The sequence below is a fragment of the Schistocerca nitens genome, chromosome 6, assembly GCF_023898315.1.
Source record: "Schistocerca nitens isolate TAMUIC-IGC-003100 chromosome 6, iqSchNite1.1, whole genome shotgun sequence".
NCBI classification, from domain to species: domain Eukaryota; kingdom Metazoa; phylum Arthropoda; class Insecta; order Orthoptera; family Acrididae; genus Schistocerca; species Schistocerca nitens.
In genome coordinates, this window is record NC_064619.1 from 114,610,753 (window position 1) to 114,621,805 (window position 11,053).

General features: G+C 42.0%; 1 non-coding gene across 1 annotated transcript; it reads right to left on the reverse strand.

Moving 5' to 3' along the window:
- Window positions 1-9,913: 9,913 nt before the first annotated feature.
- On the reverse strand, window positions 9,914-9,988 carry Trnas-cga (transfer RNA serine (anticodon CGA)). The gene has a single exon. It is a non-coding gene; the product is annotated as a tRNA-Ser (tRNA).
- Between the last annotated feature and the right edge of the window lie 1,065 nt (window positions 9,989-11,053).

An 11,053-nucleotide genomic window follows, 5' to 3' on the forward strand; every position in this document is an offset into this window, starting at 1 on the left:
TCAGTGTGTGATCGTATTTAAACTGTTTTCATTGTCGTTGTGGTTCATAATTATTTAGATACCTAGGAACTATGGCTGCGGCCTGGTCTCATTCGGTCTGCAACAGTTCAAGGCACAATCTGATGCTGCATTTCTCTCTTACCTTTATTGGCTCTCCTTCTATAAGCAGTTCAGCACAATCCAGCTGTAAATCTTGTATAATTAAATGTCTGACCTGGTTAATGAGGCACTGGTTGCATTTCTTGGGATAGAAGTCCTTCAACCACTAGAAAAGGAAGGACCCCAGCGGCTGCATTTTGTAGCTGCTCTGTGCTGTGATCCCTGCAATACAAGACGGCGTTCAGATGTGACGAGTGAAGGTTCAAAATTAAGGAAACTGGATTTTCTTCAGATGTTTGCGTATGCTTCTCAAAACGTTGTTCGTTGACGTATGCATTGTCTGAAAACATTGTTAGTGATGCAGTGGGGGCATCGTACTTCAAACTCTTCTTCATATTTCGCTGAGAAAATATTGTTGCATGTAATTTCTCCCAGCTCCCAGGTAACATACAGCCATAATCAATTACATAATTCAAATTCATCTGTGTGCCTCCTGCAGCATTTTGCTATCACTTCCGGAAATATTTTTAGGAACAGTTCATGTTAAATACACGATCAACAAATTTCCTTCTAGCTTTGCGGCAACGACAAAACTGCTAATGTTAACACGTAGCGTAAGATTACGCGCTGCACAATTTTACCCCACTGCAACACGTTAACTTTGTCCCATAACACGCGACTGCAGTTTTTTTCTGCACGTGAAAACGCTTTGTAGGAGTTGCAATCTGTTAATATATCAGCAGAATGATAATCCATTGTACTCGTAGTACATGTTAATATTAAATTAAACTTCTTAAGCTCACTATTGCCTGAGTAATAGCATATTTCCGCAACAAAAAATCGAGACATATTATAAAATTGATGTATGTATATATGTTTGTATGCATGTATAAATTGTGGACAGACTCAGAAACTCTTGTAAGGATGTTGCAGGGTAAGTTGGAATGAAAAGTTGCGTTGTTCAGAAAAAAATTCGATACATTGCGCAGTTCCCGAGTTAATTAGCATTGAAGTTAGACATTCAGGTCATTGCGCGAGCAAAGTCAAGTGTGCCACAAACGTGTCCATTTGGTTTTCTAAAACCGAACAAGAGAGCGATACAAAAATTGGACATAGGTCAGTATTAAGGATCGAACCCGAGCCAAAGACTGAGCCGTCTCGTGTGCTGTCATCTACACCGTGAGAATAACTGACACTAATTACATCTACCGGGCCGCTTTAATTTGCGCGCGCAACGGCCTGATTAGCTAATTTCAATGCTAATTAACTCGTGAACAGCGCAAAATATCGATTTATTTCTTAACGATTATTTGTCAGCACAACCTACCATGCAATATCCTTTCAAGCTTTTCAGACTCTTTATGACCACCCTGTATATGTGTCCAGTATATTGAGAATCAATTATCAGTATATGCATTTCTGTGATACTTCTTTGCTGCACGTTGTTCAGTTCCCTTTAAATAACATGTGCTGGAAACAATTTGAACATGGCGATTTTAGTTTGGCTTTTCTAGTTACGTCGAAATATCTGGTACGCACCAGAATTACATTACTTTACGAGAGACAGGTGTTGAGGCAAACGGCAGACAATATGGAAAACATCGGGAGGTTTGAATTAGACAAACTGCAGGACAGAAGTGAAAAACAGCATATAAGAGATGAGGAGATTGTCAGAAAAACGCCAGGACAGATGTTAAGACCAATAAATTGAAGGGTAGAATTCAGGATGCTGTAAGTCACTTTCCTTTTCACTATCTTATCATCCCTACGCCAACGATATGCTGATTGCTGAAAGACATTTTTATGGAGGTGAGGTAAATATTAAGGCTACTGTCAAGACTAGTTGATCTAAGATGAAGAATTAATTGGCAGGAACTCCGCTACAGCATTCCATGTTTTAGAGTCTTACAGCTCACGATTAATGGGCGAGCACTAGAAAGAAAATTTAGTGAAGGCTGTTGCCTGCAAAGGAGCTTTTAAGTCTTTTAATCTTACAGAAAAACTAATTTCTGTTATCAAGTTCCAACTGGATGCCGAGTGTGATGTTTTTTCGCTTTTCTGGTGTTTAGAGAGACTCTGATCAGCAGTTCTCATGAGCAGACCTGTGTGAGTTTCCTTATGTTGCTCGCTGCAAATACACTCCTGGAAATGGAAAAAAGAACACATTGACACCGGTGTGTCAGACCCACCATACTTGCCCCGGACACTGCGAGAGGGCTGTACAAGCAATGATCACACGCACGGCACAGCGGACACACCAGGAACCGCGGTGTTGGCCGTCGAATGGCGCTAGCTGCGCAGCATTTGTGCACCGCCGCCGTCAGTGTCAGCCAGTTTGCCGTGGCATACGGAGCTCCATCGCAGTCTTTAACACTGGTAGCATGCCGCGACAGCGTGGACGTGAACCGTATGTGCAGTTGACGGACTTTGAGCGAGGGCGTATAGTGGGCATGCGGGAGGCCGGGTGGACGTACCGCCGAATTGCTCAACACGTGGGGCGTGAGGTCTCCACAGTACATCGATGTTGTCGCCAGTGGTCGGCGGAAGGTGCACGTGCCCGTCGACCTGGGACTGGACCGCAGCGACGCACGGATGCACGCCAAGACCGTAGGATCCTACGCAGTGCCGTAGGGGACCGCACCGCCACTTCCCAGCAAATTAGGGACACTGTTGCTCCTGGGGTATCGGCGAGGACCATTCGCAACCGTCTCCATGAAGCTGGGCTACGGTCCCGCACACCGTTAGGCCGTCTTCCGCTCACGCCCCAACATCGTGCAGCCCGCCTCCAGTGGTGTCGCGACAGGCGTGAATGGAGGGACGAATGGAGACGTGTCGTCTTCAGCGATGAGAGGCGCTTCTGCCTTGGTGCCAATGATGGTCGTATGCGTGTTTGGCGCCGTGCAGGTGAGCGCCACAATCAGGACTGCATACGACCGAGGCACACAGGGCCAACACCCGGCATCATGGTGTGGGGAGCGATCTCCTACACTGGCCGTACACCACTGGTGATCGTCGAGGGGACACTGAATAGTGCACGGTACATCCAAACCGTCATCGAACCCATCGTTCTACCATTCCTAGACCGGCAAGGGAACTTGCTGTTCCAACAGGACAATGCACGTCCGCATGTATCCCGTGCCACCCAACGTGCTCTAGAAGGTGTAAGTCAACTACCCTGGCCAGCAAGATCTCCGGATCTGTCCCCCATTGAGCATGTTTGGGACTGGATGAAGCGTCGTCTCACGCGGTCTGCACGTCCAGCACGAACGCTGGTCCAACTGAGGCGCCAGGTGGAAATGGCATGGCAAGCCGTTCCACAGGACTACATCCAGCATCTCTACGATCGTCTCCATGGGAGAATAGCAGCCTGCATTGCTGCGAAAGGTGGATATACACTGTACTAGTGCCGACATTGTGCATGCTCTGTTGCCTGTGTCTATGTGCCTGTGGTTCTGTCAGTGTGATCATGTGATGTATCTGACCCCAGGAATGTGTCAATAAAGTTTCCCCTTCCTCGGACAATGAATTCACGGTGTTCTTATTTCAATTTCCAGGAGTGTAATAGCTTGTGGTTGTGACCCTGCAGTCAAATGGTCTATGCAGTGGCCAGAATTTCGAATTAATAGAATAAACAGCAGTATAAAATAAAAGATAAATGAATAATTTAATAACAAGTATTCTATCCTAATGACTAGTTGCTGTAGACAGAATTATGCTCAGTAGTGTTCGTTCAAGAAAGAACATCTCAAACTGAAAGTTATTCTATAACATCCAGTTAAAATACAGACAGAAAATAGTCTTATCAAATACAGTCAACTTACGTTGAGAGTGCTATGAGAATGATAGCCAAGTCTCCAAACTAAACAGTCATCGAAGATACGCTAAAACTAAGTCCATTTCGTGATCACAAACACGAAATATTCACCAGCTCAAAACAAGAGTTCATCGTGATGACTTGCAAATTAACACGTGCGCTGACGAGTAAAAACTCATACTCTGTTCATTCTTTTCAGTTCTGTAAAGAAATCGGAAAACGTGAGTTCAACATTGGATCTCATTGAGATCTCTCGAAATATAAAGTCCCTTCAAAAGTTAAACTATCGTAGCGGCTTTTCACGGCCAACAGTCTGTCACCAACATGACCGAATATCACATGTTACAACAGGCAATACTGCCTTGCACCAGATCTCAACGTAAAAAGTGTTCAGAATTGCTCCCTTGAGCTCTTCAGTCCAAAAAGTTTTATTCTACGCTTGACTCCAATGGTGTTCCGCTACCTTCTGCTATTCCATTGGCTGAAGGCCACCTCCACCAAAAATACATTGACCTTAAGTTCTACAGACATAATTTGACTCGCCTTGACTACTTCTCGCGCTAAAGTAATATACTACAGCAATTTCTAAATAAGGAAATGTTACAAACATTCGGTCACACTCAGATCAAGTACACTGAAAATAAATAATTTTTTTTATAAGCCAGTATTCTCGCACAAGTGTGCTCACCTTAAATGATAACAGACTGTCACCAAATATTTTTTAAACAATTATTTATGCCTGCCTGACAGCAGTACCTTTAGGTTCTCTTTTCAGTAGTAGTGTCAGCTAACGCATGCGACTGACTGCTTCTTAAATTAGCATAATTTTGTATTAGTAATTTTAATCAATAGTTAAATAAATGCCTGGCAAAAATTGTAACATATTCATTAAATAAATACACAACTATGACAAAATATGAAGTATTCATGCTATATTCATTTGCTGTGTTATTGTGGAAATTACAATCTTCTGACAAACATTTGCTTAATATAAAATGTATAAAAGACATCATAAGTGAATAAATAACATAGATACAGGTAAGTCTTTTTCAGATATGGTAGCTACAGTGCAATGCTATCGTCTGAGATATTGTTTGTTGAAATCCCATGAAGCACTTAAAAGTTGTTGATTCAGGTTCATTGTGAAAATGTTTAATCACTGTAAAATATTAACTTCTGTAGTCTTAAGGATATTGAAAATATTGGTGTGTTACCGGAAGCGCATCATTTTTTCTGAGATTGCAGATGTATTCAGATTTGTTTTAGTATTTGACTGTTGTTGTTGTTGTTGTTGTGGTCTTCAGTACTGTGACAGGTTTAATGCAGCTCCTCATGCTACTCTATCCTGTGCAAGCTTCTTCATCTCCCAGTACCTACTGCAGCCTACATCCTTCTGAATCTGCTTAGTGTACTCATCTCTTGGTCTCCCTCTACGATTTTTACCCTGCACGCTGCCCTAAATTGGTGATCCCTTGATGCCTCAGAATATGCCCTACCAACCGATCCCTTCTTCTAGTCAAGTTGTGCCACAAATTTCTCTTCTCTCCAATTCTATTCAATACCTCCTCATTAGTTATGTGGTCTACCCATCTAATCTTCAGCATTCTTCTGTAGCACCAAATTTCGAAAGCTTGTTGTCCAAACTATTTATCATCCCTGTTTCACTTCCATACATGACTACACTCCATACATATACTTTCAGAAACGACTTACTGACATTTAAATCTATACTAGATGTTAAAAAATTTCTCTTCTTCAGAAACGCTTTCCTTGCCATTGCCTCTCTAGTTCGACAATCATCAGTTATTTTGCTCCCCTAATAGCTAAACTCCTTTACTACTTTAAGTGTCTCATTTACTAACCTAATTCCCTCAGCGTCACCCAACTTAATTCGAAGACATTCCATTATCCTCGTTTTGCTTTTGTTGATGTTCATCTTATACCCTCCTTTCAAGACACTGTCCATTCCGTTCAGCTGCTCTTCCAAGTCCTTTGCTGTCTCTGACAGAATTACAATGTCATCGGCGAACCTCAGAGTTTTTGTTTCTTCTCCTTGGATTTTAATGCCTACTCCGAACTTTTCTTTTGTTTCCTTTATTGCTTGCTCAATATACAGATTGAATAACATCGGGGACAGGCTACAACCCTGTCTCACTCCTTTCCCAACCACTGCTTCCCTTTCATACCCCTCGACTCTTATAACTAACATCTGCTTTCTGTGCAAATTGTAAATAGCCTTTCGCGCACTGTGTTTTACCCTGGCCACCTTCAGAATTTGAAAGAGAGTATTCCAATCAACATTGTCAAAAGCTTTCTCTAAGTCTACAAATGCTAGAAACGTAGGTTTGCCTTTCCTTAATCTTTCTTCTAAGATAAGTCATAGGGTCAGTATTGCCTCACGTGTTCCAACATTTCTACGGAATCCAAACTGATCTTCCCCGAGGTCGGCTTCTATCAGTTTTTCCATTCGTCTGTAAAGAATTAGCGTTAGTATTTTGCAGCTGTGACTTATTAAACTGATAGTTCGGTAATTTCCACATCTGTCAACACCTGCTTTCTTTGGGATTGGAATTATTATATTCTTCTTGAAGTCTGAGGGTATTTCGCCTGTCTCATACCTCTTGCTCACCAGATGGTAGAGTTTTGTCAGGACTGGCTCTCCCAAGGCTGTCAGTAGTTCTAATGGAGTGTCTACTCCAGGGACCTTGTTTCGACTCAGGTCTTTCAGTGCTAGTACTTGACTATCAATTATTATCGAATTTGAAAAAGCTGTAAGGAGCCGTCTTTCAGACTGACACCACCATTTCTTGGAACGTTGTCTATCCTCTTAAGCGAGCGATAGTCGTCAAAATCCCCCGTACTGGGGCTTACCAATTAGCTCTTACACGCTTCACGTCTCTGCACCTGAGGCCGAGGCAGCGACGTTTGCCTGGGGCTGGCACGGGCTAGCCGCCCCCCTCAGCCCGCCGCACCGACAAACAAATTCACCTCTCCTCATACCAGCTCTAGGAGGCCAAATCGCTCGCCTGCGTACACGTGACGTCACACGAGGTGCGCAAAATAACGAAACGCTGCAGGAGCAACAGGGTGAGGCTTCTAATGGAAGTCCCTTTTGGTTTCTGTCTTCAAGCGAATTTTAAGTCCAGCACATTGAACTTCATTAACAATCGAAAACTGGACACAGACAGTACACATAGTCGTTCCCAGTAGTGACATCAGCTGATCACATGTTGCTTCCTTTACACACTGTGTAAGTGTACCAGACTGGACGCAAGCCACACTGCTGCCGAGAGGCCTCAGCGATAGCTTTAAGCAAGTCTAGCAGGACTCGAAAGGAGAAATAAGCAGTAGAAGTAGGGGTGTAAATATGTAAACCCAGTTTGTTTTTGCTGTATAAAAGAAATGTTTACTTCTCTTTCAGCTTCAAAAGTTGACCAAAGCTAATTCATAATCTTTTAGTAATGACTGTAATATTATGAAATACAAAAACTACATATGTTAAAAATTAAAAAACATTTTCTACTTGCACAACAAATCACTAATTTTTCAAGAAGTGCGGGTAATGTGGAAACGCCTTAAAATTGTCGGAAACTGACTACTTTAAACGAAAACTATTGAAAATACTATTAACTATTTTATTTTATATTAAATTTAAATTACACAAAAATATTTTTAAACGCAGTTGTATTAGAAAAATGCTTCATAAGCGAAGTTCACTTGCAAAAGTCGCATATGTAAATATCTCTTACATTTACGGCACACAAAGAGTCACTCCACTCCTCACACACTACACACTTAATCCACAATTCTCTCCGAATGTCTTTGGAAAATGTGCCTTCACAAAAAATACAAATTGCATCTTCTTCACTAGGTTTTTCTGCCCCAACTGCGAAATCCAAATGTGACTCGCCTGAAGAGACAGTTGGTGCATTGGACTCTTCATCTGAATCCTCAGATAACTTAAGCCGTTTTTTGCACGGTTTTCTAGGAGGAACTTCAAGTTTTTTCTTGCTTTTGGCAGGTGCCTTAGGAAGCTTCTGTTTACACTTCAGTAAGGAGTCTTCAAGGCGTGTTTTATAAGGCGAAGATTCCAAAACAGCTGATGAACCTGGCTTACGACCTCTGTTGGAAACCGTCCTCTTTAGAGGAGGGACTGGCATGATATCTTGTGGAGACACACGCTTATTTGATGAGGTATTTGACAACGATGTTGACCTTCTGTTTTATCCATTTCAATGAGATACTGTACCAACTGTTTCTCAATAGCATCAGCTAGTACAAGCTTACGTCCAAGTCGCAAAGAAACACATTCTTCAGGTGACATATCATTATGCACAAACCTTTGAAGCTTCGTCTGAGGTACACTGGAAGCTTTTACTCCTCTTCTTAACCCCACCTGCTTTCCCTTGAGGCTATTATAGCCTTAATCATGTTTTCAGCATCCCACTTCTTCACAATAGCTCTTGGATTCCGATCAGTTAGCTTTCGTGGCCTCTGGAAACAGACGCAAAACGTATTAGAAGTAATGTATTTGATGTTGATATTGTGGAAACGTTTCCACAATGCCATCGTATGTAGGCTTCCACATTACCTACACAATGGCCATTTTAAATTTCGGTAGATGACATTAAGCAACTATCCATTTAAGGTTGACAAAGTACTGCTAAAACCTTCTATGCACCTCCCTTTATAAGCTATCAGGCGTAAAGAAAGATAACTACAAAGTATATAGATACATATAATAGCACAACTTACCTCGAAAAAGGTTTAGAAAATGAGCGTCGTAAATTGCATCACTGTCACGGCGCCTGTTGCTCAACTGACTTCTAACCCTCTACCGTGAAAAATAGGAACTTTTGCAACAATTTCTGTCTGCTCCACTACAGTGCAGCACTCTGCAGGCCAGATACTAGACGTTTCCACATTATCCACACGCTTCCACATTTACACCCCTACCTCTATACTTACGATGTTGAGGATACAGATCCGGAAATCAGGAGGCAGTTCAGGAACTGATTGTGACAATATCTGTGGAGGCAAGGAAGAAGTGCTGTAAAATCCAAAAGGATCTGAACGACCTGAACCGAGTTTTGTCTGCCTTCCATGTAGTAGTCCATGTAACGTAGTTGTCTTGCAGATCCTCTAATCTGTATCCAGTACAATCTTTTGGCTATACAAAATGGGTACCACAAGAGATCACGGAAGAACACTGTTCTTTACGGTAATCCGTCCATATAAATCAACACCACGATATTGCAAATACTACGAAATACTTCATTAGAGATGAGACTGTCCTTAACGCTTGTTAACTCAATTTTATTACAGTAAGTGACATTTCAAACTCTCTACCACACTCATTAGAATCTGAGTTAACTAACTCCATCACATACGTCATTCCAGCATTCTTTAGGCAAAATTAAGTATTTTTATGAACCAGAGATTTTGATACAATATCTGGACTCCTTAAGTTCTATGACAGTTCGAAGTATTTTTGCTCTTTAAAATGTTTCCCCTCACCTTTGGAACGTCGTTCCTGATACGAGTGCTTTGTCATAAATTGGATGTTGAACTAAACAGTTAAAAACAACGCTATTAACAGCGGCAAGCGCTCTACTGGAATCTCAAAATTTACATTGTGTCACCACTAATTGTCTGTACTCATTATTAAGCAATTCCTTGGGCAGATGTTTGAACTTTAAACGACATGACGAACTTTTTTGTTTTGAATCTGAATTGAAATCAAACACCTATAGCCACGGTAACTAAGCAAAGCTTTCGTGCCTGACCCAGACGCGATCACAGTAACGTTCGTCATTGGTGACTAGGCATAAAGAGTCGAGAAACACGGGCATTTTCACCAGTATCAGCAAATCAGAACTTGAACACTTTTGTGCGCTTGCTTGAATCTTATCAGCATCCTTAACTCCTAACCACGAATAAGTTTCATATAATTTCAAGTAACAAAGTTTGCACATGAAACTTCCTGACAGATTAAAACTGTGCGCCGGGCCGAGACTCGAACTCGGGACCTTTGCCTTTCGCGGGCAAGTGCTCTACCAACTGAGCTACCCAAGCACGACTCACGCCCCCTCCTCACAGCTTTACTTCTGCCAGTACCTCGTCTCCTACCTTCCAAACTTTACAGAAGCTCACTGGCGACAGATTTTCTGTTTGCCGCGACTTCCGCCTCTGCTGTAGCCCAACCTCATTCGTCTCTGCCCCTGCCAGGACCATTGCTAAGTATGAAGTCAATAAATACTTCGATAATTATTGCCGTTAGCGACATTAAACAATTCATTCTGCTGCTGCTACATGCGTGCCTCAAGGAAACATTTAATGCTTCTAGGTCATTTTTACCATAGAAGCGTTTGCCCAAAAACAGGTGTATATTTAGTTCGCCGCAAATGGTGGCTGCGGTCTGTGGTGACTGGACCGTAAGAAGTAGTTTTTTAGTTCTTTCCATGTCTACGAAATACTTTTCAAGTTAACAGCCGACACCTCCAGTTATTCGTAGATTGCATTGAAATTAAATTAACTAATAAAGTCGTTACTTCATAACAGAAATTGCGTTGCAGTACTTCATTTACTTCCGCTTAGCAACGACTCTTGTAAAATCTTAAAGCTGGCGTTGAACACCACTTTCAAAGCCAGAGGATGTAATGTCTTTCTTTAAACGTCACAATCAATGTTCAGATGACTTGGTCGACGAGACCTTTTCCAAGTAGTACAAGGATGAAAATACTGCAGATGAACAATTGTTTTCGGTCGCAATAAACTCATTCTATATGGTTCCACTTCAAATTTTCGCGGAATTGCTTTAACTGTAGCATCCACTTCAACAGTGTAGAAAAACTTTTCAATGTTGCAAAACTCTCATCCGACTAACAGCCCTTACAGTTAGTCGCAAACCAGAAATTCTAACTCTGTGGAACACCAGTTTCAGTAAACTGACGCAGCGAAGACCGTTTACCCTGCTCTTACTCACCAGGAAATACGCAGTCGACTTACTGGGCTCTATAAGTATACTGCAGCAGTAATTTCATTAGCAGGAAACGCACACGAATTGCAGAATTTAATAGCGCCTTGGCTTCCAGTTCTGCATATTCCTGACCTAAACTGACTCTGCATCATCTCAGGCCC